At 41.7% G+C, this 26,715-nt stretch overlaps 1 protein-coding gene across 1 annotated transcript in view; it reads left to right on the top strand.

The window, feature by feature from the left end:
- Positions 1-26,715, top strand: part of GRIK3 (glutamate ionotropic receptor kainate type subunit 3) — a 1,015,705-nt gene that overhangs the window by 246,938 nt on the left and 742,052 nt on the right. The window lies entirely within an intron of this gene.

Below are 26,715 nucleotides of genomic sequence, written 5' to 3'. Positions count from 1 at the left end.
TGGGCATGCTTGATCCTCGGCTAATTATCGTGGGTGCTTGAGTACCATGCTCGAGTCCCTGCGCCTCCTGTTTTTCTGCTGTTTTTCAGCCACTAAAAATGCATGGATTGCCTGGCAACCACAGTAATGCTATAGCCATGTTAGCTACTGGCTTTACTGTGATTGACCGGCCGCATTACATCATCGGATCCAGTATGAAATCTGGGGGTGTGATGCTCGGCACAATGCAGTTCTGGGTAAGTTATTGTAGGAGGGATAGCTTAGATTAGAGCATGGATTAAAGCATAGAGGCAGAGTTTTAAACTTGCACCCTTTAGTGTGTTTCACAGGGAACTAAAGGGTGTTTTTAGATAGTTGGTTTAATATAAAAAAAAATAATAAAAAATTGTAAAAATGGCATGGGGTCCCCACTATTTTTAATAACCAGCCAAAGTAAACCAGACAGCTGTGGGCTGGTATTATAAGGCTGGGAAGGTCCGTGGTAATTTGACCCTTCCCAGCCTAAAAATAGCAGCCTGGAGCCACCCCAGAATTGGCTTTTTCCAATTGTCCTGGTGTGTTGGCAATCAGGGTAATATTTTTGGGGGTTTATGTTAGCTGTGTAATGTCAGATGACATCCAGCCCAGGGGTTAGTTATGGAGAGGGGTCTGTGAGACATCACCATTACTAATCCAGTAAGTGTAAAATTAAAAAACACACACACAAAGGAAAAATATGATTTTTTTTTTTAATAAAGATTCCCCTACACAAGTGATAGCAAACCTGTGGCACTCCAGCTGTTGCAAAACTACAATTCCCATCATGCCTGGCCATTCAAAGAAAAAGCTTTGGCTGTGAAGACATGATGGGAATTGTAGTTTTGCAACAGCTGGAGTGCCACAGGTTCACCATCACTGCCCTACACTATCCCTCATTCACCAATTTCATGATATATGTGGAATTTGTACTCCACCCCATGGAGCCTAATTCAGAGAATGATGCCCCATAGGTGACTCCATGTCATCATCAGACACAGAGTTTCTCATGCGCGCTGACATCAGTAACTCAGTACTCTCACTGAACCAAATAGCAATGAGCATTCCAAGCCTGGTAATACATGCATCTAGCTGTCTGCTTTACCTTGACTGGTTATCAATAATTTAAAAAAGTGGCATGGGATCCCCCCTATTTTTGATAATCTTCCAAGGTAAAGCAGGCAGCTGAAAGTTCCAGCCTGTAACTGTCTGTTTAACCTACGCTGGTTATCAAAAAGCGGCGGGAGCCAACATATTTTTTTTTAATCTTTATTGTCCACAACAGCATACAGTCATCTTCTGCCAGCAATAAAGCTTTCTGATTGGCTACTTTGCAGCCTTTCAACAGACTTTATCAACATACAAACAGTATCCAAACACCAAACTCGAACACAGAATTATTTTTAATATCTGTGTTGGAGTTCGAGCCCCGGACACCAAATTTCCAGTACGGACAGGGAACTTTACAGTTCAACTTCGCTCATCCCTACTTCTCATTATATATACTCAAGTAATTTCTATTAGGAACTATGCAGATAAGAACGTAGTTCTGCATCTACGTGATTTAGCTTGCTTTTTATGGTCTTTAGACGTCAATTCAGTATTTTGTAATGTTAGTGCAATTTCTGTTTTGTTTTTCCCATGGCTTCATCATTTTGCATAGCCAGGGAAGTTTCCCAGAAGTGATATTTTTAAAGTTGGCAAGTTATGGGTGAATTCCTTTGCTAAGCAGAATCCCGGTGACTGAGTGCAGTGTCTGATTACAATATGCTGTGTGTGTGTATAAAGTCTGTTGCTCAGCTCCCAGAAGATAAAGCACTATGAACCTGATTACCAGCTGCATCTGCTGATCTTCTGCAGCCCCCCATGCTCTGCCTGTGTCACTTGAGCGAGGGAGAGCAGAAGGACAAAATGAACGGCTTGGCAAGCCCAGACAAAAGGCTTGGCATAGGAGACACGGGCATCCAGTGCAGTGGATGACAGAAGGGCCAATTTACTCTTTCGCGATAGCCTAGGAAGGAACAAGGATCATAACTCTAGCGTGCTGCACGGTCGAGGGCCTCATTAAGATGGGTACCCTATGCAGTCGGCAATCAATAGAACAGCAGGTCTGCATGTTATCTGCTTCAGCCTACGCAACAAAACACAACCTAGGGAGTTGACATTGCAGTGAACTTCACTGAATTGAACAAAGAAGGTCTGAATCCAAATTATGTGAAAAGCGGTGTTACATGTTGTTGTGGGATTTGTGCCTTAGTAAATGCCATTGAAATGTTATCAATGTAGCAGAGCTGACTTGTTCCATTTTCTAATCATTTCTCTTAATGAAATTACCCTATAGATAATTTTCCAGAAAGGCAGGGGTATATTCCAATATGTCTGGTTCAGCTAAATCCAGCTCTGCTACATGATTTACTAAGTGCAGCCTTGTGTTCAACACTTTTATCCTTGTCGTATTATAATGGTTTGTGCCGTTCACTCACAATAGCCCCGCAGACCCCATACCACAAGAAAAAAAGGCTATGTTACTCGCACACTGCCAACCAATTCTTTGTTTCAGAGCTGTGTTATACTACAACAAGAGCTAACTGAGAGGGATTGATGCCTACTGTGTGTAAAAATGAAGGGCTAGCGTGGGCGAATATAGCTGCTTAAGTTACATAGAAGACTGAGGATGTAGCTGTTAGCGAATGTAGCATGAGGCAATTCCCCAAAATGATCACATAGGCTGTCGCTGTCACGTTGTTTTATACACATTCGGAAAAAGAATATTTTGAATATATAACACATCTACTGTTCAATCCGAGGGGTAAAAACGGATGGACAGAAACTGTATACCTGAAATATCAAATATACCATCATGCATTTGGACACATACAATTATGAGTTACATAATAAGTAAATATTTCTTTACAATGGTCTTAAACATAGGTCAAAATACTACATTTTTGCATCTTATTTTTAACTATCTTCTCTTTTTTAAAGGGAACCTGTCAGGTCCCATATGCGCTCTAATCTACAAGCAGGGTGTTGTGTGGTCTACACATCCCTGTGTTGTAATATTGTGCAGTATGATTTTATAAAAAAATGTGTTTTATAACTTACATGTTCCCTATGTAAATAGAAGAGGGTCTAGTCCCTTGGACGTTGCATCGCCCCTTGGGTGTTTGCATGCTTTCTGTGGTGTCACACCCCTGTGGGCATGATACCATGGATTTACATTAGTGATGTGCGCTTATGAAGCCGGCAAGTAAACACCCAGATATGAAGGCTGCGTGAATGGCAAGTGCGCGGGATCTCCAGGAGATTTCCGTGGTATAACGCCCCTGTGGGCGTGATACCATGGATTTGCAGGAGCGACGTCACCGTTAGCTCCTGGAGATCCCACGCATGCATGCTTGCCATTCGCGCAGCCTTGCTATCCGGGTGTTTACTTGCTGGCTTCACAAGAGCACTGCGTATGATCAGAAGACTCCAGCGGTTCTGACTATGCGCAGAGCGTGTCTAAAGCCGGCAAGTAAACACACGGATATGAAGGCTGAGCGAATAGAAAGCACGCACGCGGGGGATCTCCAGGAGCTGACTGTGTAAATCCATGGTATCACGCCCACAGGGGCGTGATACCACGGAATGCATGCAAACGTCCATGGAGCGATGCAACGCCCAGGGGACTAGACCCTCTCCTATTTACGTAGGGAACATGTAAGTTATGGATTAGATTAAAAATGCCAAGCAGCTAACAACATTTTGGTGGTTTTATCTTTGTTTAGTTTACTTTCATAATGTCTTTTCAGAAAGCTGTCATGATTATTTAGTAATGTGGATCTATATGTAATGATTAATAGTCGGATACAAGGTTACAATTACTATTGAGAGCAATGGAAACTTTGTGTTCAATGGTTCAAAACACAAGGAAAGAAATGGAGCAGAAAATAGGGGAAACTGTTGTATGAGAAATAATTCATCTACTATGTGGAAAATGTTGTATAGTGTCACCTGACACTGATGCAATAGGTCTAAAAATTAAGAAGATGTGACTAGACCTGGATGGGGGATGGTGAGGAACGAAGGTGGCGGAGAAGTGAGTTGTAAGGTGAGTATACATTTTTTTTTATTTTTAACCTTTTGATGGTTCTGGAAAATGCTGAAATTCTAAAATTTAAGTAACATTGAATTCTATTTGAGTAAATTCAATCTCTATTGAGTAAAAATAAGAGAAGTAAGCACCAAAAAAGGGCTGCATGTACAGGGATCTTTGAGAATAATCTACATAGATGTAAACCAAGTATGACAGCACTCTAAAAGTCTATGGTAAAAAGGTATAAACAAAAATGTTTTCTCCCACATCAATACATAGGGGGTGAAATAAGTATTTAACATATTACTAATTTTGTAAGTAAACATCAGAAGAAGAATGGATATGATTGCCGCGCTGCCGTAGTCAGAGAAACATACAGGAGTAGGTTACTAGTGATTTATTTCTATGCATTTCAGAGAGAATCCTCTCCATCCTCAGGAAAATCACATATCTGTAATTTTCCTAAGGAAGGGTTCTCTCTGAAACGGGTAGATATGTGATTTTTCTGGTGTTTGCTGTTACATTTGTGGGGCTGGTGCAGCCGTCATTTTGGTCATTTCTAGTTGGTTGTGACTCCCACAAGCTGCCAAGGTCAGCATTTCCAACTTTTGTTTTAATCATCTTTCTCGGATAAAACCCAAGACTGCACTTTTTTTTATACAGCTCACTGCATCATAGCTTTCTATAAGTAAATACATTTCTACAGGTGCTATTGTCATGAATTACTCACTAGATGTCAGTAACAACCCATCCAATCCACATAGGCAAAGAAGGCAAACTATAGATGTCCATAAATTAAGTTATGTGTAATAATGAGAAATGAAACAGGGAAAAACAGCTCAATAGGGTTGAGATCTGGTGACTGAGCTGGCCACTCCATTACAGATAGAATACCAGCTGCCTGCTTCTTCCCTAAATAGTTCATGCATAATTTGGAGGTGTGCTTTGAGTCATTGTCCTGTTGTAGGATGAAATTGGCTATAATCAAGCGCTGTCCACAAGGTATGGCATGGTGTTGCACAATGGAGTGATAGCCGTCCTTATTCAAAATCCCTTTTACATTGTACATATCTCCCACTTTACCAGCACCAAAGCAACCCCAAGCCATCACATTACCTCCACCATGCTTGACAGATTGCGTCAGGCACTCTTCCAGCATCTTTTCAGTTGTTCTGCATCTCACAAATGTTCTTCTGTGTGATCCAAACATCTCAAACTTCGATTCGTCTGTCCATGACACTTTTTTCCAATCTTCCTCTGTCCAATGTCGGTGTTCTTTTGCCCATAATAATCTTTTCCTTTTATTAGCCAGCCTCAGATATTGCTTTTTCCTTTCCATTCTGCCCTGAAGGCAAGCATCCCGGAGTCGCCTCTTCACTGTAGACGTTGACACTGGCGTTTTGCAGGTATATTTAATGAAACCTGCCAGTTGAGGACCTGTGAGGTGTCGATTTCTCAAACTAGAGACTCTAATGTACATGTCTTGTTGCTCAGTTGTGCAACGGGCCTCCCACTTATCTTTCTACTTTGGTTAGAGCCTGTTTCTGCTCTCCTCTGAATGGAGTAGTACACACCGTTGTAGGAAATCTTCAGTTTCTTGGCAATTTCTCGCATGGAATATCCTTCATTTCTAAAAACAAAAATAGACTGTCGAGTTTCACATGAAAGTTCTCTTTTTCTGGCCATGTTGACAGTTTAATGGAACCAACAAATGTAATGCTTCAGATTCTCAAATAGCTCAAAGGAAGGTCAGTTTTATAGCTTCTCTAATCAGGCAAACTGTTTTAAGCTGTGCTATACTTGCACAAGGGTTTTCAAGGGATTTCTAAACATTCATTAGCTTTCTAACACAGTAAGAAAACCCAATCTACCATTAGAACACTCAAGTGGTGGTTGTTGGAAATGGGCCTCTATACACCTATGTAGATATTGCATTACAAAACAAACGTTTGCAGCTAGAATAGTAATTTACCACATCATTAACAATAGAGTGTATTTCTGGTTAATGTAATGTTAGCTTCATTAAAAAAATGTGCTTATCTTTCAAAAATAAGGAAGTATCTAAGTAACCCTAAACTTTTGAACTGTAGTATATATATATATATATATATATATATATATATATATATATATATATATATATATATATATATATATATATATATATATATATATATATATATCAAATGGATGGTGGTTTATTGGCCAAGTATAACTCCTGATCCAAACTAAACTGTAACACCTATGGGGACCTGTTTAGAGATTACCTTGAACCTCATTTTCCATCCAGCACCCTGGCTCTACAAAAGTTAATTCTTGAAGAATGTCACCAAATTGTTCATTTCATGGCTAGGAGTCTTGGTGCTCTTTTTAAAATCTGTGGCAGTAGTACAAAATATTAGATGTGGTTGTCTTTTATGTGGGGCGTATTCATTTTTGCAAAAATGACTCAGTCTTGTCAAAATTTTGGGAAATGTTCTTGTGTTCAGTAAGCTATTGATTAAAATCTTACTTTTCAAAGGTAGTGTACTCATCATGCTGAGGACCATGTATATAATTATATTTTGAGCCCTGAACACCAAAAGAGCAGGTCAGCACTTCACTACTGTGAATTGTCTGCATGCAATACTAAATATATATCCACCCAAACCTCAATTTAGAAATTTCTCACTAAATTCAATGTAATACAATGTCATTATATGCTACCAAAAGAAATAATAGACTACAATCCACATCACAACCACTGGGTGGCCACACATAGACACATACAGCATGATGTTGAACATCTTGTGACAGGGCATCACATACACGTTTTTAAGCTGGTTGTCTCACACCAAAGATCTTAGGATGTGTAAACTTATGGAACTTGTCAGAGGACATTTTTGACCAGAGTTTCCTTTCAATCTGTGAATTCAAATAGTTCAAAAAAGAAGTAAAAATACGGTATATGTTATTACTGAAATGAATCTGAAGCCTTAGGGTATGTGCGCACTAGGCGTTTTTTTCACGCTGCGTTTTTATGTGCGTTTTTGTCTAAAAAACGCACCCGCGGCTAAAAAACCGCGGCAAAAACGCATGCGTTTTTGCCGCGATTTGGTGCGTTTTTTGCTGCGTTTTTGCTCACTGCGTTTTTAATCAGTGCACAATGCCATTAAAGATTGTTGATGAAAAAAAAAAAAAAAAAGGTCTGATGTCATTTCCTTCTTCAAAATGTTCATTGTATGCAGGAGAGCAGACAGCTGCAGAACTAGTGTATGCAGGAGAGCAGACAGCAGCTGCAGAACTACAAGTCTCAGCATCCTCCATTCACTAGTGTATGGAGGAGAGCAGACAGCAGCTGCAGAACTACAAGTCTCAGCATCCTCCATTCACTAGTGTATGCAGGAGAGCAGACAGCAGCTGCAGAACTACAAGTCTCAGCATCCTCCATTCACTAGTGTATGCAGGAGAGCAGACAGCAGCTGCAGAACTACAAGTCTCAGCATCCTCCATTCACTAGTGTATGGAGGAGAGCAGACAGCAGCTGCAGAACTACAAGTCTCAGCATCCTCCATTCACTAGTGTATGCAGGAGAGCAGACAGCAGCTGCAGAACTACAAGTCTCAGCATCCTCCATTCACTAGTGTATGCAGGAGAGCAGACAGCAGCTGCAGAACTACAAGTCTCAGCATCCTCCATCCAGGACTGTATGCAGTTTTTTGCCCAAAAAGAAAAAAAAAATGACGTGGGCTTCGCCATATTTTTGTATGCTAGCCGGGTACAGCAGGCAGGTACGGGCTGCCCCCAACCCCCAGCTGCCTATTTGTACCCGGCTGGGAACCAAAAATATAGAGAAGCCCTTTTTTTTTAATTATTTCATGAAATAATTAAAAAAAAAAATGACGTGGGCTTCGCCTAATTTTTGAGTCCAGCCGGGTACAACTAGGCAGCTGGGGATTGGAATCCACAGTGCAGGGTGCCCATGCTTTCTGGGCACCCCCACTGCGAATTGCAGTCCGCAGCCACCCCAGAAAATGGCGCTTTCATAGAAGCGCCATCTTCTGGCGCTGTACCCAACTCTTCCAGCTGCCCTGAAGCCGGGTGGCTAGCTAGGTAATAATGGGGTTAGGGCTAGCTGTATAGCTGGCCCTAAGCCCGAAATTCATGGTGTCACGCCAATATTAGACATGGCCACCATGAATTTCTAGTAATGATAAAAAAAAAACACAACACAGAGAAAAATATTTTTATTAGAAATAAAACACAACACAATTAGTGACTCCATCTTTATTGAAATAAACCCCCCTCCGCAGTAATCCTGGGTCAGGGTCCCGCGCCGTCCAATCAGGATCCAATATCATCTGATCGGTTTGCTGGAAGGCAAAGCGATCAGATGATGTGTCAGGATCAAGTGCCTGAATCCCATCACACATCAGCTGATTGTATAAAAGCCGATTATACAATCAGCTGATGCATCAGTAGAAAAAAAAAAAAAAATAATACTCACTTATGTGCTGTGGTGATTACCGGCAGCTCCTGGAGCGATCGATTGGACAGGAGTCTGATCCTATACGATCGCTGCCGGAGCTGCCGGTAATCAGCTGATGAAGTCCCCTGACAGCAGGATCAGCTGATAGCCGGCCGGGCGCGAAAAAGCCGGCGACACCGCGATCAGCTGATGCGTCAGGTGACTGCATCAGGTGATCCACCGCCAGGTCCTGCAAGCAAGGTCCTGCCCCGGGGAGACTGCACACAGCCAGAGCGGCGGGACCGGGAGGAGCTGGGAGCGGGCATGGCACCGGGACCCTGCGGACAGGTGAGTATATGACATTTTTTTTTTTCTACTGTTCACTTTGGTTTTCGCCGCTGCCTCCACCTCCCGCCCAGACATGGCGCCGCACGGAGCTGACATGCACAGGACGGGAGGTGGGCGCAGCGGTGACGGTACCGGGAGGATTCATGCTTCTGTGTTTACCAACAGAAGGAATCCTCTTCCTGTACACGTCACTGTAGTGCCCACCCCTTGCGTTTATAGCTGCGTTTTTAGTCATAGAAACGCGGCTATATGCGTTATTCATTGCGTTTTTAACATCTCATTGAATTCAATGAGTGAAAAACGCAGTGGAAAACGCAGAAATAATTGACATGCTGCGTTTTTGTGGTCACCACAAAAACGCAGCTAAAAAAAAACGCTGTGTGAGGACAGCACTTCTGAAAACCCATTGCCATTGCTGGGGAAGCAATGTCACTGCGTTTTCAGCACAAAAACGCGGTAAAAAATGCCGCTAAAAACGCGGCAAAAACGCCTAGTGCGCACATAGCCTAATTATGCTTTACTGTATACTCTCATAACCAGAGCCATTTCAGGACCATGGAGAGCTGCATCTTATATTAACCCCTTAATGACATGCTATGTATGTCATGGGTTGTCTCCATGCCTTTGATGTGGGCTTACATGCCAAGCCCACGTTTCTACACACACACGACGGCCAACAAGTGAAATGAACAGCCAACAAGTGCATCCAACAGCAGCAGGCTGATCAGAGATCTATTCATGACTTTTAACCAGTTAAACCCTACTTTCAATCTCTGACAATGAGATTTAAAGGCATCAGCAAGGGGGGGGGGGGTCATTCACCGCTCCCATCGGTGCTCCCAAAATGTGAGCTGAACCAGAATTCATAAAAGACTGTGTTTTTTGTTTTTCAATGCAGTGCTGGTTCAGCTCTCATCAGAATATTATTGGAAATAGTAGTGAATGACTTTAAAAGTTAGCAGAACTCAACCTGTATTTTGAGTGATAATCATAACCAACTCTATCAGGCCGGTTAACACTAGAAGTCCCAGAAATTTCGAGCTTCCCCTTTGGAAGTCCCAAAGGAGGGTCAAATGACCCTTAGTCCAAACTGAATAGAACTAACTAGAAGCTAAATGGCTAAACTCAACCTTCTGTGGTGCGACAGTAATGGCCTTAATTACAGAACAAAAGATGGTCATTATAGAATATTAGCTAAAATCCTTCAGATCATTCGACCCGTCTCTGAGTTCCAAAGGTAGAAATGTTAAATGACCCCTCTCTGGGACTTCTATTGTTAAAGGTGTTTTAGCAGTTATTTCTTAAATTATCAAATTCTACAATTTACTAATATACTTAGATTATCAAAAGTTCCTCTGTCTGAAGATATCCGTCCAATCTTGAATCTTAGCAGCTCTACATCTGGCTTCTGCTTGACAAAGATCAGCATTTTCTATGTCTGCACATCATTATTAAGCATGAAGGGGATTATGTATTGTCTCATTTCAATAGTTAAGCAAGACCTCTTCTTAAGGGTGCTTTACACACTGCGACATCGCTAGCGATAGTACCCGCCTCATTGTTCGAGCGACATTTGATGCTCACTGTCAAAGCGAACATTATCGCTACAGCAGCGTCACTCCCACGCACATACCTTGTCAGCGACGTTGCTGTGACCGCCGAACAATCGCTTCATCAAGGGGGAGGTGCGTTCGGTGTCATAGCGATGTCACTGTGGCGTCACTAAGCGGCCGGCCAATAGAAGCGGAGGGGCGGAGATGAGTGGGATGTAACATCCCGCCCACCTCCTTCCTTCCACATTGCCGGTGGACGCAGGTGAGGAGATGTTCGTCATTCCTGCGGTGTCACACATAGCGATGTGTGCAGCCGCAGGAACGACGAACAACATCATACCTGCAGCAGCAACGATTTTAAGGAAAGGAGCGACGTGTCAACGATCACCGATTTTGAACGATTTTGCGATCGTTGATCATCGCTCCTTGGTGTCACACACTGAGATGTCGCTACCGGCGCCGGATGTGCGTCATTAACGACGTGACCCCGACGATATATCGGTAGCGATGTTTCAGCATGTAAAGCACCCTTAAGTCTATGCATTTGTTGTAATAGAGAAGGAAGCTGATTTTTTTTTTTACCGAAAAGAGACAATCAATCAGCCCCCTTGACACATAGCACTGATTGTGTGATATACGAAAGGGTGTTCTGGGTAGAGTACAATATGAAAGTGGTACTACCTACTACTCTAATATTTTTAGATTAAAGCAGCTTTATTGATTAAAGATTATAAGTAAGTTGCACAATTTTTACCAGTGTTAAAGTGGTCCTTCAATAATGAGATAAAAAGGAGTGATGGGCAGGGATAAACAGTCGGCTCGCATGATCACCCCTGGCAACTGCAGCCTGGAGTGATCATGTGCGGCTGTATTCACTGCCCCCCGCGCATCATTATCAGTGAGGGGGGCAGTGAATCAATACACATTACTCATCGTTCCACTGCAGCATCGCGATCTCCTATCTCTGCCAGTCAGATGACTTGCGTGGAGACTAGCGACACGCACAGCGATGACGTCATCACTGTGCGCACGGGTCCTTATGCAGCTGCCGGCACAGACCACCGGAGGACATCGCGATGCTGCAGGGGAACGGGGACGGCTCCACTCAGTGGCGCTGCCGCTGACATAGACGGTAAGAGGAGCGGTGCTGCAGGGAGTGAGTTGAGGTAAGGTGAGTATGAACGTTTATTTTTTTTTATGTGCCACAGGATGCGGCCATACACCAGGATGAGGGCATATAGCAGGATAGGGGTATATTATGAGCAGCATGGGGAGTATATGAGCAGGTTGAGGGTATATAGCAGCATGGGGAGTATATGAGCAGCATGGGGAGTATATGAGCAGCACGGGGAGTGAATGAGCAGCATGAGGGTATATAGCAGGATTAGGGTATATTATAAGCAGCATGGGGAGTATATGAGCAGGATGAGGGTATATAGCAGGATGGGGGTATATGAGCAGCATGGGGAGTATATGAGCAGGCTGGGGAGTATATGAGCAGGCTGGGGAGTATATGAGCAGGACATTAACCCATAACAGTGTCAGCAGCAGATCCTCGCCCCATAAGTGTATCATGACCACATTTTTTGCTTAAAATTTTATTTTCATATTTTCCTCCTCTAAAACCAGGGTGCGTCTTATGGTCCAGTGCGTCTTATAGTCCGAAAAATACGGTAATTTAAACTGCGGCCCATCCATGTCACATCAGGATGAACTGCAGGCTGAAGACATTCAGCTCCCAAGACCTTTGTCTCAACTGACAAGACCCTTATCAAACATACCTCAGTAGGCAGCCAGGAGAAAGGCTCTGATATGTGAAGAAATATGTTTTAACCCATGTTGGCTCACCAAAGAGCTCTCAAGCTTCATACTCCTCCACAGCTTTATAGCAGCATGCGGAGACTGACTGCGTCTAACTAAAAATAATTAAACATTTTGGAGGACAAAGCTAAAGATAACTTACGTTGTGATTAGCAAGTGCTAGATACTGTTTATTTCTTCACATATGACAGCCCTGCATCATGCCGCTGACTGAGGTTTGTGTGATACAGCACTTTTCAGTTGAGGCACAGGTCTCTGGAGCTAAAATTCATCATTGTTGACACATGACTAGGACAGGTTGTAATGTGAATAATATCAAATATGATATTTTAATTAATTCTCTGACAACCCATTAATGATTTTTTTAACTGGAAACCCTATTATACAGTCAAATAAAAAAGTTTGGGCACCCCTATTAATGTTAACCTTTTTTCTTTATAACAATTTGGGTTTTTGCAACAGCTATTTCAGTTTCATATATCTAATAACTGATGGACTGAGTAATATTTCTGGATTGAAATGAGGTTTATGGTACTAACAGAAAACGTGCAATCCACATTTAAACAAAATTTGACCGGTGCAAAAGTATGGCCACCCTTATCAATTTCTTGATTTGAATACTCCTAACTACTTTTTACTGACTTACTAAAGCACTAAATTGGTTTTGTAACCTCATTGAACTTTGCACTTATAGGCAGGTGTATCCAATCATGAGAAAAGGTACTTAAGGTGGCCACTTGCAAGTTGTTCTCCTATTTGAATCTCCTATGAAGAGTGGCATCATGGGCTCCTCAAAACAACTCTCAAATGATCTGAAAGCAAAGATTATTCAATAAAGTTTCTCAGGGGAAGGATACAAAAAGTTGTCTCAGAGATTTAAACTGTCAGTTTCGACTGTGAGGAACATAGTAAGGAAATGGAAGAACACAGGTACAGTTCTTGTTAAGCCCAGAAGTGGCAGGCCAAGAAAAATATCAGAAAGGCAGAGAAGAATGGTGAGAATAGTCAAGGACAATCCACAGACCACCTCCAAAGACCTGCAGCTTCATCTTGCTGCAGATGGTGTCAATGTTAATCGGTCAACTATACAGCGCACGTTGCACAAGGAGAAGCTGTATGGGAGAGTGATGCGAAAGAAGCCGTTTCTGCAAGCACGCCACAAACAGATTCGCCTGAGGTATGCAAAAGCACATTTGGACAAGCCGGTTAAATTTTGGAAGAAGGTCCTGTGGACTGATGAAACAAAGATTGAGTTGTTTGGTCATACAAAATGGCGTTATGCATGGAGGCAAAAAACATGGCATTCCAAGAAAAGCACTTGCTACCCACAGTAAAATTTGGTGGAGGTTCCATCATGCTTTGGGGCTGTGTGGCCAATGCCGGCACTGGGAATCTTGTTAAAGTTGAGGGTCGCATGGATTCAACTCAGTATCAGCAGATTCTTGACAATAATGTGCAAGAATCAGTGACGAAGTTGAAGTTACGCAGGGGATGGATATTTCAGCAAGACAATGATCCAAAACACCGCTCCAAATCTACTCAGGCATTTATGCAGAGGAACAATTACAATGTTCTGGAATGGCCATGCCAGTCTCCAGACCTGAATATCATTGAAAATCTGTGGGATGATTTGAAGCGTGCTGTCCATGCTCGGCGACCAAACTTAACTTAACTGGAATTGTTTTGTAAACAGGAATGGTCAAATATACCTTCATCCAGGAACTCATTAAAGGCTACAGAAAGCGACTAGAGGCTGTGATTTTTGCAAAAGGAGGATCTACAAAATATTAATGTCACTTTTATGTTGAGGTGCCCATACTTTTGCACCGGTCAAATTTTGTTTAAATGCGGATTGCACATTTTCTGTTAGTACAATAAACCTCATTTCAATCCAGAAATGTTACTCAGTCCATCAGTTATTAGATATATGAAACGGAAATAGCTGCTGCAAAAACCCAAATTGTTATAAAGAAAAAAGGTTAACATTAATAGGGGTGCCCAAACTTTTTCATATGACTGTATATAGAGAGTTTATTTTTTTCTTGAAATCCCTTTGTTGTAATTTATATTAGCTTTAGAACTAGTTAAAGGTTAATTTTGTCTCCTACATTAAGTTTGCCCTTGTGTTCTGTTTTTTTATTCCTTCAGAAAGTAGCTTTGGGCATAAGATATTATAACTTCTGGTGATTATTAGAGCCAAAATCTCTTAATGAAGGCTCTGGCCATGTTTCAGTAACAGGCTGTGGGGAATGGGATGACTTACATGAGATTGTAATTTAGATTCTAGTCTTGTGTGACCTAGAAATAGGAGAAACCTCACCCCTATAAGACCTTCCCATTAATCTGCAGTCCCACTGCACGTGGCCACAGAGGAAGTAGGACAGAAGTGACTTTGAGGTAGGAAGGGCACCTTGCACCAAGATATACTTTCTGTAGGATTTTATTTGTAAAATATGATAAAGCTTTTATAGTCACACTACACTTTATGAATTCATGTTCTTAAAAATAATATATGGACATTTTCTAAATATTGCACATTTCTTTTTCCTTTTATTCTTACATATAAGGAATTATATAAAAGGTGATAAAAATATGTTATCATACAAATAGCTTTCTCCTTATACGCCTGGCTCTACAACTTAGAATATAATAAAAAAGCTAATTTCAGTTGATTTTTTTCAATATTTTGTGTACTTTTGTAACAACTGCATTCACTCTAATTGAGAATTATGACTCATGGATGAACCATTTTGATTCAGCATTTTAGGAGAAAACTACAGTACATTTTTCTTCTTGTGAAGAATGTTCAGTGATGTTTGGCATTCTTGATAGAAATTGTGCACTCAGTATCATGTTGACAATTATCTTGCTTGTACAGTCTTGCCCATGTTGAGATGCTTGGCACCGTAAACCATGTATGTTGAGTTGGCAATAAACAATTAGATACTAAATATTTCATTTGAACTATTTTCTAATGATATTGATAAGAAGTTGAATCTTCTAGGTAAAGTTTTTTGAGTAAAAACCAGTCTGTTGCTGATTAAATTGAGGCCTGGAGTCTAAGGGGTACTCTGCACGCTGCAACATTGCTAGCCGATTGTAGCGATGGCGAGCGCGATAGTCCCCGCCCCCGTCGCAGCAGCGATATCTTGTGATAGCTGCCGTAGCGAACATTATCGCTACGGCAGCTTCACACGCACTTACCTGCCCTGCGACCTCGCTCTGACCGGTGACCCTCCTCCTTCCTAAGGTGCGACGTCACACGGCAGGCGGCCAATAGAAGCGGAGGGGCGAAGATGAGCGGGAGGTAAACATCCCGCCCACCTCCTTCCTTCCTCATTGTAGCCGGGACGCAGGTAAGGAAATGTTCCTCACTCCTGCGGCTTCATACACAGCGATGTGTGCTGCCGCAGGAACAAGGGACAACCTCGTACCTGTCGCTGCAGTGAAATTATGGAAATGACCGACACTACACAGATCACCGATATTCGACACTTTTGCGATCGTTTATCGGTGCTTCTAGGCTTTACACGTTGCGACGTCGTTACCGGCACCGGATGTGCGTCACTTTCTATATGACCCCGATGAGATCGCAGTAGCGATGTCGCACTGTGCAAAGTACCCCTAAGGCTATATTCTCAATTTGCTTTTTTTTTTTCTGCATCCAAAACCTGCTCATTTGGCAACACAAACACTGCAATATAAAACTGGTCATAGGTGTTTCACAGGTGACAGACAGTCCTGTGGTGTCCGGCAATAGAAGGTCACAGCGTTTGGCTATACAAAATGCTCTCTGATTTTCTATTGTTCCTGCTGTCAGCATTTAGTGTAATAGCTATGTCCTCTGCTTGGTTTTCATCCTTTTCCCTTTAAGACACAGTGAAGCACCTCTTCCCTTCAGCTGCTAATCGTCTGTACACCGTGTGCAAAATTATTAGGCAAATGAGTATTTTGATCACATGATCATTTTTATACACGTTGTCCTACTCCAAGCTGTACAGGCTTGAGAGCCAACTACCAATTAAGTAAATCAGGTGATGTGCATCTCTGTAATGAGGAGGGGTGTGGTGTAATGACATCAACACCCTATATAAGGTGTGCTTAATTTTTAGGCAACTTCCTTTCCTTTGGCAAAATGGGTCAGAAGAGAGATTTGAATGGCTCTGAAAAGTTCAAAATTGGGAGATGTCTTGTAGAGGGATGCAGCAGTCTTAAAATTGCCAAACTTTTGAAGAGTGATCACCGAACAATCAAGCGTTTCATGTCAAATAGCCAACAGGGTCGCTTGAAGCGTTTTGGGCAAAAAAGGCGCAAAATATCTGCCCATGATTTGAGGAAAATCAAGCATGAAGCTGCCGAGATGCCATTTGCCCCCAGTTTGGCCATATTTCAGAGCTGCAACGTTACTGGAGTATCAAAAAGCACAAGGTGTGCCATACTCAGGGACATGGCCAAGGTAAGGAAGGCTGAAAAACGACCACCTTTGAATAAGAAACATAAGATAAAACGTCAAGACTGGGCCAAGAAATATCTTAAGACTGATTTTTCAAAGATTTTATGGATTGATGAAATGAGTGGGACCCTTGATGGGCCAGAGGCTGGATCAGTAAAGGACGGAGAGTTCCATTCCGACTCAGATGCCAGCAAGGTGGGGGTGGGTTACTGGTATGGGCTTGTGCCATCAAAGATGAACTTGTGGGACCTTTTCGGGTTGAGGATGGAGTGAAGCTCAACTTCCAGACCTACTGCCAGTTTCTGGAAGACAACTTCCTCATGCAGTGGTAGAGGAAGAAGCCGGTATCGTTCAATAAAAACATGATTTTCATGCAGGACAATGCTCCTTCATATGCACTCAACTACTCCACAGTGTGGCTGGTCAGTAAAGGTCTAAAAGATGAAAAAATAATGACATGGCCCCCTTGTTCACCTGATCTGAACCCCTTAGAAAACCTGTGGTCCCTCATAAAATGGGAGATCTACCAGGAGGGTAAATAGTACACTTCTCGGAACAGTGTCTGGGATACTGTGGTGGCTGCTGCACGCAATGTTGGTCGTGAAAAGATCAAGCAACTGACAGAATCTATGGGTGGTAGGCTGTTGAGTGTCATCATAAAGAAAGGTGGCTATATTGGTCACTAATTTTTTTGGGTTTTGTTTTTGCATGTCAGAAATGTTTATTTCAAAATTTTGTGCAGTTATATTGGTTTGCCTGGTGAAAATAAACAAATTAGATGGGAATATATTTGTTTTTATTAAGTTGCCTAATAGTTCTGCACAGTAATAGTTACCTGCACAAACAGATCTCCTCCTAAGATAGCCAAATCTAAAAAAAAAACACCCCAACTTTCAAAAATATTAAGCTTTCATATATATGAGTCTTTTGGGTTGATTAATAACATAGCTGTTGATCAATAATAAAAAAAATCCTCTAAAATACAACTTGCCTAATAATTCTGCACACAGTGTATTTCCCCTTTGGTTTACATACTCTCATTTTCCCTGAACCTGTGCTGGTGACATTCAGTTCATTCAAGCTCTGGTTGCCAGCAGGTGGCTTGCACTCATCTGTGATATTGTTGCTGAAACTTTGCTGAACTTTTCCCTGAGTCAGCTGTGGATAAGTTGTTCATGCACTTTTACCCTATGTGTCCTCCTTATGTCTTCTTAAATGTTTAGTGGGGTTGATGAATAGTTTATCCCACACATTTCCTATTTAAGGCCCAGCACTAGGGATACCTAGGGTCAGGTATCTGGCTCAGCGCATAAGTGCAGAACCTTTCAAGAGTGGTGTGGAATCCCAGGGACCAGTGGGAAGTTTGGTAAGGGGTCACATTCTCCCCCTTCCCTAGATGCAGGGTTTCTCTTCCCTTTCGCCATTCTCTTATTATTTCCCCATACCTAGTGTGACAAATGCCTGTTTTGCAGCATTTTCAGTGTTTTTGTCGCTTTTTTGCAGCAGTTTTTGGGTGTTCACTGTCTACTGTTCATGATTAATAAAGTTAATTTTACTCATCAAAAGTGACACTGAAATACAGAAAGTAAACTCTTGCTTTTTTGCACTGTTTTTCCACTTACTAATTGCTTTTTTTGGAGAAAAAAAAGAATCAAAAAGGCTGGAAGAATTGACATGCTACAGAGTTCAAAATCGCCCCACTTGTCAGATTCAGTGAGGGAGAAAAGCCAAGTGTGTGCATGAGATTTCTGAAATCTCATAGCTTTTGCTGGTACTGTAAAAAAATGCTTTTAATTTGCACTAAAAAAGAAGCAAAACACATTGAAAAATCACTGTATGTGAACATAGCCTAAACTATCCTCCTGTTCTTTAACAGTGATTATATATATATATATATATATATATATATAATATATATATATATATATATATATATATATATATATATATATATATATATATAAAAAAAAATATATATATATATATATATATATAGCGCTGGACATGGCATGTCACGATTGCAGTGTAGTTGGACCGGTCGGGGGTCAATGCCAGAAGTCAAAAAGAATAAACAACTCTAAATGGAGAAACAAAAGTAGAGTTAAAATTTAGAAACTGCAGCAATAGACAGAAGGATGATAATTTAAAGAGCTAAGCAGAAGGAATAACCCAGGAAAGCTGTGCCGAAGAGGCTGGGTCAATATAATATAATAATATTTAATCATTTATATAGCGCTGTTAATTCCACAGCGCTTTACATACATTGCCAACCCTGTCCCTATTGGGGCTCATAATCTAAGTTCCCTATCAGTATGTTTTTGGAGTATGGGGAGAAACCCACGCAAACACTGGGAGAACATACAAATTACTTGCAGATGTTGTCCTTGGTGGGATTTGAACCCAGGACCCCAGTGCTGCAAAGCAACAGTGCTAACCACTGAGCCACCGTGCCATGTGAAGGAAGGTTATTAAAGTAAATAAAGTAACTGCCAGGTTCGAGGCAGTGACTGGAAATAGAGATTGAAATTAATGCAAGATTCTGGACACACGTAGATGTTCAATGGCCACAAAAAGTAGTTTGCATCTGTTTGCCATGTCAACCAGATGCTGAGGCTGATAACATCATTGTCAAATGCTGAGTTGAAATTTCATCTTGGCGCATGTAATGCCCCAGAACTGGAGATTACATTATGTCTGTATTGTATATTCACATGCCTTTAAGACTGGAACATGTACACTGTTATGTATATGGTATGCAATACATAGGTAGACTAACACTAGGAGTTAACACTCCTCACCTACTTGCTTGGAGAATGGCTTGGGTGGGTTGAGTTTAGGGACAGCAGTGAGTATTTCAAGTTAAAGAAAGTAACCCATGTGGAAGGTGGAAAAACAGCATCTTACATAATATGAAGGTTTCTAGGGAACAAGAATGTAGAGGTCCTCTGGGAAATAAAACTCTAGTGAGGAGTAAATCAACCTCCATTTTGTAAGTGTGACGCCCGAGGGACATCGATCCAGCTTCAGGGACACGACCGGGTCTTCTTTTAATATGGCAAACAGGTATGTCAGATTTTGTATGTGTCGTGACGCCACTCACGGCTTGCGGTCAGGGATATGGATGACCACCACTGCAGATTTTTTGAGCATCTGGGGCTGATGGGGTCTGCAGTCAGATGGTGTGGCCTTCCGTTAGTGAGGCAGACCCCAGGAGCTCGGGTTTGTAAGGTACCCGGTCTCGCATTAACACAGGCAGAGTCCAAGAGTCTTTTAACTGGTTTTTACTCACTTTGTTATTGCTGTGAGCTGAGCCTGGCATTGCTGTGATGAACCAGGTAGGACCAGGGGCTCCTTTGGGCCAGTCTGAGGGTGACCTATTAGCGTGCCTTCCTAACACTTAGTGTTCGGATAACCATCTGACCTGAAGTACCATGGGGGTCTATCCAGGGAGTCGCTACTGCCTTTTCTCCCCTTTTGGACCTTTTGCCGGCAGCGTGGACCAGGTGAGATGGCTTCTGGCTCTGTCTCCTTATGGGTCCCTGCGTTGCTGCTGAGGCTCAAACTCTGTGTAGTTGGTGAGGTATTTGTAGCTCCCCTCACCGGCATTTTTAGCAGATAGTTAAACTGGAGTCTGCTATAGGGACCTGTACCCTGTACGTGCCTAGTCACCAGGAGCACCTCTTCTTCTGACTCCTCGGTGACCGTTCTCCCCGCCAACTGTCACTACACCGCGCAGGGTCTGACTAGTGTGAGTGCGCGTATCCCTTAGCAACCGCCGCTCACCACTACCAGACTGGCTCGCTCCACTCCTTTCCTGACAGCCTCTGCACTTTAACTCCCAGCCCCTCCACTACACCTCTTGAAAAGAATTGAAGGCTAGCCCCCCTCTGGAGACTACCCAAGGGTCCCCTCTAAAGGTGTGGGAGACCTGGTTGCTATGTGTCTGTGTGTACACACCTCATTCTGGCCTTTAGGATTACCTGGAAGTACTGTCCCAGCATGGGTGCAGTACTCAGTGGTGCCTGACCGGGTTAGGGGCGCCACATAAGCACCGAACCTCATGATAAGCTCTAAATGGATTTGCTGAATAAGAAGCCTACTACTGTATGTAAAAGTTTCATCTGATTTACTGTGACCCCTGCCTGCTAACTCTCCTGTCTCTCTCCACCGCACTAACACCATGGGGAACGCAACTGAATCCCACAATAGCAATAATAGCATTAACCTCGGCCCACCCAAAGACGGCATTGATGCACCAGGTGCCAGGCATGGCCACTACCACTATTACCAAACTGGTGATCCAACCGGTGTACTAGGTATCTTGCGTATTGCATGCATATGTCAGCGATAAGTGACAGATGGAGGCTGGAATGATCAAGGGTGTGTACTAGTATTATTACTGTAGACGGTCGCCTTTATGTAAGCAGCTTTAATTTTATTGAAGTTGTGTTGAGAATCTTCTACAGCCATATTCATTTCAGTAGTATTACTTTGAGGTGATAAATTATATTTTATTGTTAAGAATGTCTTTGGGAAATAGTTTAAACAAAACAGGACAAAGTGGGCTTTGCATTCTGTCCAGGGAGAAGAGGAGTTAATTCTCGCTTGTGGTGTAATATAACATTCCATTTGGACTTAATGGGGTATGATTTTTGTTGTTCTTTTCATGGTGTTTCTGTAATGAAGAGAGCCTTGTCCTTTCATTCTGCTTGGTTGCCTTTGTATAAATCATGATTTGGCACAGATCGGAAAGGTCATCTAGCCACCCCATACGCTATGTGCTATCCAGCTCTATTATGTGGTGGGAGGTTACCCTCTGTATCACTTCATGATGTGGATGGGAATATGAAAGGCTATTAACCGCTCTTTGCCAGTAAGAGTCTGCATGGTGTAAATAAACAACTGTCAGGGCCCAATGATCCAAAGGAGGTTCTGAGCCAGTGTAGTGAAGTGGATACATTCCCATTTACATAGATGGGATTTGTCTTCCTAGGGAAAAGCTCAAGCACTTCATTATATAAAAAGCATTAAGAATGTATTGCTCTGACTTTTTAGCATTTGACTAAATAAGCACATGGTTTACTATACAACAGAATATACAGATAATTCAATGTTACAAATGTAGCAGAACAATACCACATTTCCATTTTATTACTATGTCATTAGGTAATCGCTTCAAGGGAATCTGCCAGTAGAGTCGACTCCCCCCTCAACTGTTTATATGGTCATGTTGCTCTCTGAAAGATAATGTTATCCATGCCTTCCCTGTCATCTGTAAATGGGAGTTCTGATGCACTTCCCAAGCCTCTGCCTCCATAACCTTATTCCCCACCCAGCCCCACCGAACTCTACTTGACTGACAGCTCATTGACTTTGCAGTCAAGCTAGGGAGCTGACAGCCAAGCAGTGGTAAGGGGCGTTGGGAGGGAAAGGTTTGGGAAGTGCTTTGACTCTTCCAGAGCACTTAAACCACATTTACATATACATTATCATTGCAAATTATCAATCAAGGAGCAGAAGACTGCATACGTAAAGCCATATAAGCAAAATGGCCACAGAAATGGTTTTAGGAGGATGAATCGCTCAGATATGTTGCTTTTAATCTAATTTTCAACACAACAATGCCAGAGTGCATCTTGCTCATGCTACTTTGAGTAATTTGAATCTATATGTGCTTACTATGACCTACAATATCTCTGAACTTACCTTCTATTAAGCACATCGGGATCATCAATGGATTGGCATTTGCAAAAGGAGCTGCCAGCAGCAGATCTTGATGATCTGTATGCCAGGTGCATTCAGCATGGGAAAATGTCCCTCAGACAGCCATTAATAACCTTATTTGAAGATTAGGTTTCTAAGTGTTCATCATTTACAAGTCATTAACATGTCTATCGATCCTGCAATTTCCCTGTTGAAGCGTGTATATAAAGAAAACTTTTAGCATTTATATACAAAGAAACACAAATATGTCACCAGATTTCATAATACAAAATACATTGCTTCGTGAAAGTTTTACTTTCTAAAAGAAATGTTTGTTTAAAAGAACTGAAGTCCTCAGTGGTTGATACCTTTTAATGGCTAACTGAAAAGATGGTAATAATTGCAAGCTTTCGAGACTACTCAGGTCTCTTCATCAGGCACAACTGGATCAAAATGAAAGATATATTTTACTTTCTAAAAGAGCATTATATGAGTTGCACATAATCAGCTTAAAGGGAACCCCTTCTGGTCACATGGGTATGACCTTAGAACAGGTCCTGCTAGTGAAAAAGTAAATCAATTGTATAATACTTATGCTAATTCTAAAAGGGGGAGGGGATAACTATGAATCCCCCTCCCCCCCCGATATTATCTGCTGCTCAGCTGCTGTCGCACAAGAAGCTGATTATTTTTTAAATTTTCTTGGATTTCAAAACCTATACATCCGAGGCGAACACTACAGGTATGTATAGAATCAGCCTGATCGTGCCAGTGTAGCACTGGCTTTAGCTTATATAGTAAAATCCTGCTGATTGGTTCCCTTTAAAATTAACATTACATTTTCAGTGTATTATTAGGACTCTCTACAGTGATTCTAATGTGGATCTTCCAAGTAAATATTCCTGCCTCATCAGGTCTTGTTATTTAATTAGTAATAACTGTAATTTGTATTATGAAATGTAGTGACAGAACTACTTTAACTAAGTACCTCATAGGTCCCTAAAACTCAAGGGTGGGTCAGTCATGCATCTGAATTATGTTTATTAATCAAGAGGCCAACATTAGGAACATTTTCATCACAAACTCAAAATCAAATTGTAATGGAAATATATCATTGTCTCTTCAAAAAAGGAACAATGATGCTCTTCCTCTACTTCTGGGCCCCCTTTGTAAGTTTTAAGGCTGGTGTACCTGTAATTTTGCTCATGCTTGAACTTTAATTACATTTTATTTTATAAGGTTTTATTATACGCATTATAAGAGATGACATCTTGCAAGTGCATGTGCAGAATATAGAGGGCTTTATGACAAAACTTAAAAAATGTAATCTATCAACAATTAGTATTATCTTAGTGGCGACTATTGCTACCATCATGCCTATTCTAGGATAGGAGACACCCAGTGAATATTTGCATTTCTAGAATAGAGTATGGTGATACAATGAGGCTCAATATGGTAGCATACTGATTTTTTACATATTTGTAACACAAAGCTTTTATGTCTAAATGTAAAATACGAGGCCTTTGCACACAGATTTGCCCAATTATGGACGTTTATGGACTCTTAATAGCAAAGTCCTCATTTACCACATAGGGCTAGATTTTGGAAATTTGTCCTATTTGCATAGAAAGGACCACGAAATCTGTGTAGGTGTTTTTACAGTCGCTGCATACTTTTAGTCTAAACCTGTGTCTGAGCCTGTGTATCTGAACCTGTGTTTGAGCCTGGCTGTGGGCTGAAGGATTTCTCCTGTGGTCCAGCAGGTTCTTCTGCCTCTAATTTCTGGTATGCGGTGTCTGGTGTCTCCAGAGTCTTGTTTGCTTACTGCACGAAGTTTTGGTGACCTTCTGTCTTAGCCCATTTGTGGTTTTCTAGACGTCTTGTTGGCTGTGTACAGCTTCTAGGGGGGGGTCAGACTTTACTTATTCCAGAGGATCTTTTGTTTGCTGCCTGCAGCTTCTAGTTAGGTATATTTCTAGTTTTGGTAGCCAGTTAGTTGCACCCCTTCAAGGTATGCCCAGCCTCATGGTGCCTTGGTCACAGTGATCACAAATATTATCATGATGAGCCATGGAAAACTCAAAATTTTGCATATCAACATCTTTTTGTAAGCAGGGCACCTGAAAATGTTACACAGAAAGAGCTGCTGTAGACATTGCTGTCTTGGCTAGTCAGTCAACATTTGGATAATCCTTCCATACCAATCGCACATGGTTTTACAGCTTTATTTTCTCTGGCCGATAATCTGTCAGTTTCTGATGGTATAAACACATCATTCATGATAACTCTGTAATATGAATGGGTGGAGCAACTGACTAATATGTCTAAAAATGCTCATTTATCATATATGAAATAACATAGGGGAGCAAAAGAATTCTCATTCAACTTTTGAAAATCGTGTAATGTACATGGAGATAATTCAGTTGTTCAATAATTAGAGCGACAAAAATGGGGGTGGGGGTGGAAAATAAATTTAGGGTAGACAATACCAGAGCTTAATGCTATGCAACAAAAGAACTTCACAAAATTATTGTTAAAGAAGTGCCTGAATTAGAGGGTTTGCTGGTAATAAAATAGTACCCGTGTGATGAACTATCAGGCAGTTGGACCAAAAATACAGTGAGTAGATATTACCATCCTGCCTATGTGCTGGGAAAAATGACTGCAATGAATTAAACAAAATAATATCTACAAATAGTAAAAGCAAGAATTGTTTAAAATAATTAGACAAGTGACTGTTACAATGTACTTGTAAGTGAACTTGGAATATACAGGTTTGTTTATGTCCAAAATGTCACTTAGGCTTTTAGAACTAAAAAAAACAGCTTGAATACTCCAAGCAACATTATACAGCAAAAAGGAATAAGATAGAAAAATAAAGCACTGGATCACAGAAAGAAGTGCTGTCACTATACTGTTTGCACTCTGCTGTGGCAGAGCTGTATCAGACACCTGATTATGTTCTCTGCATTTCCCAGTGGGAGGAGATTTTCTTTCCCTGCCTCATTCCCAGGAGCTCACCACATTATCAAGATGTCAACTCCATCATCACGCTGCCAGTTATAGACCTGCTCTGCAGCGTGCACGGCTGGTTTCTGAAAGTACTCTAGATTCTGTCCATTACCTCCCCTGACCCTTCATGACCTCCATTTTGCCTCACCTCCCTGTCTCCCATCTCCTCCATTTTGTTTTACCTTCTGTGCCTCTCTCATTGTCCCATACCCGTGCCCCCTTTTTTCGGTTTGCTCTCCCTGTTACCAACCTCTGGCTTGTCCCGGCCCCGAATGCACCTCCTGTACTGAACTCCCTCTCTGGGCTCTAACCCATTTAGTACGACTCCTCTTAGCAACCTTTCTGTTACCTAGGAAGCCGTGTGCCAGGGCTTCCTCTAGTGGTTGTTCCCGATACAGACAGCTTTGGTTCCATTTTGTCGTGAATCTTATTACACACACTGTGTGCTTACTCCCCCTAGTGGTGACATCACAAGTGCATTCTTTAAAAAGGACAGTGGTTCTGAATAGGTGATACTATCCAGTGATGAGCTGATCCATGATGTACTTACTGATTTGATGTCTGCTGCGGGAGAACATGCTGTTAGGCAGAGGGTTGATGCTAGAGCATGCCGTCTGTATCCAGAGGGCTGTGCAGGCTTAGGGCACTTCGGGTAGAAGCTTTGCCACGGAACCAAGTACGAGTATGTGGTGACTGTACCCAGCATCTGACATCGGAGAACAACGAAGGCCCAATATATGCAAAAAACGTGTTTCGAAAAGCATAGGGTTTTTTTCATACACTAGGCCTCCGTAGTTTTCTTTGATGTCAGACACCAGCTCCACTCATTGCATACCCACACTGGTTCCCAGGCAATGCTTCAGCCGAAACGCCCTGCAAAGCATCACTCTACTTGTTATTAGTGATCTATTAGTGAACATTCTAACCCCATCATTTATGTCAACCTGTGTGAGATGGCAAATACATAATCGCCGGATCACTTTAACACAGCAGATGACGCTTGTTTAGAGGTCAGAAATCAGCTCCTGTAAATGCAGCCTAAATGTTTCTTTTAACTTTTACAAAGAGCCCCACTTTGATTAATACCTACTCTGGTAGCAGTTGGAGTATTGGAGCATGTTTCTGATTATTGAAACATTTTTACTTCGCTAATTTGATAAAAATTTTCAATGGAAATGTATATACAAAACTTTATGAATTATTGTATTTAAAATAATGTCAACTATGAGATGTGAACGTTGAAGACACCTACACTTCAGATTATGTGACTGAGTGATAACAGTCC

The sequence above is a fragment of the Anomaloglossus baeobatrachus genome, chromosome 2, assembly GCF_048569485.1.
Source record: "Anomaloglossus baeobatrachus isolate aAnoBae1 chromosome 2, aAnoBae1.hap1, whole genome shotgun sequence".
Taxonomy (NCBI): Eukaryota; Metazoa; Chordata; class Amphibia; order Anura; family Aromobatidae; genus Anomaloglossus; species Anomaloglossus baeobatrachus.
This window is presented reverse-complemented; position numbering and strand designations above follow the sequence as displayed.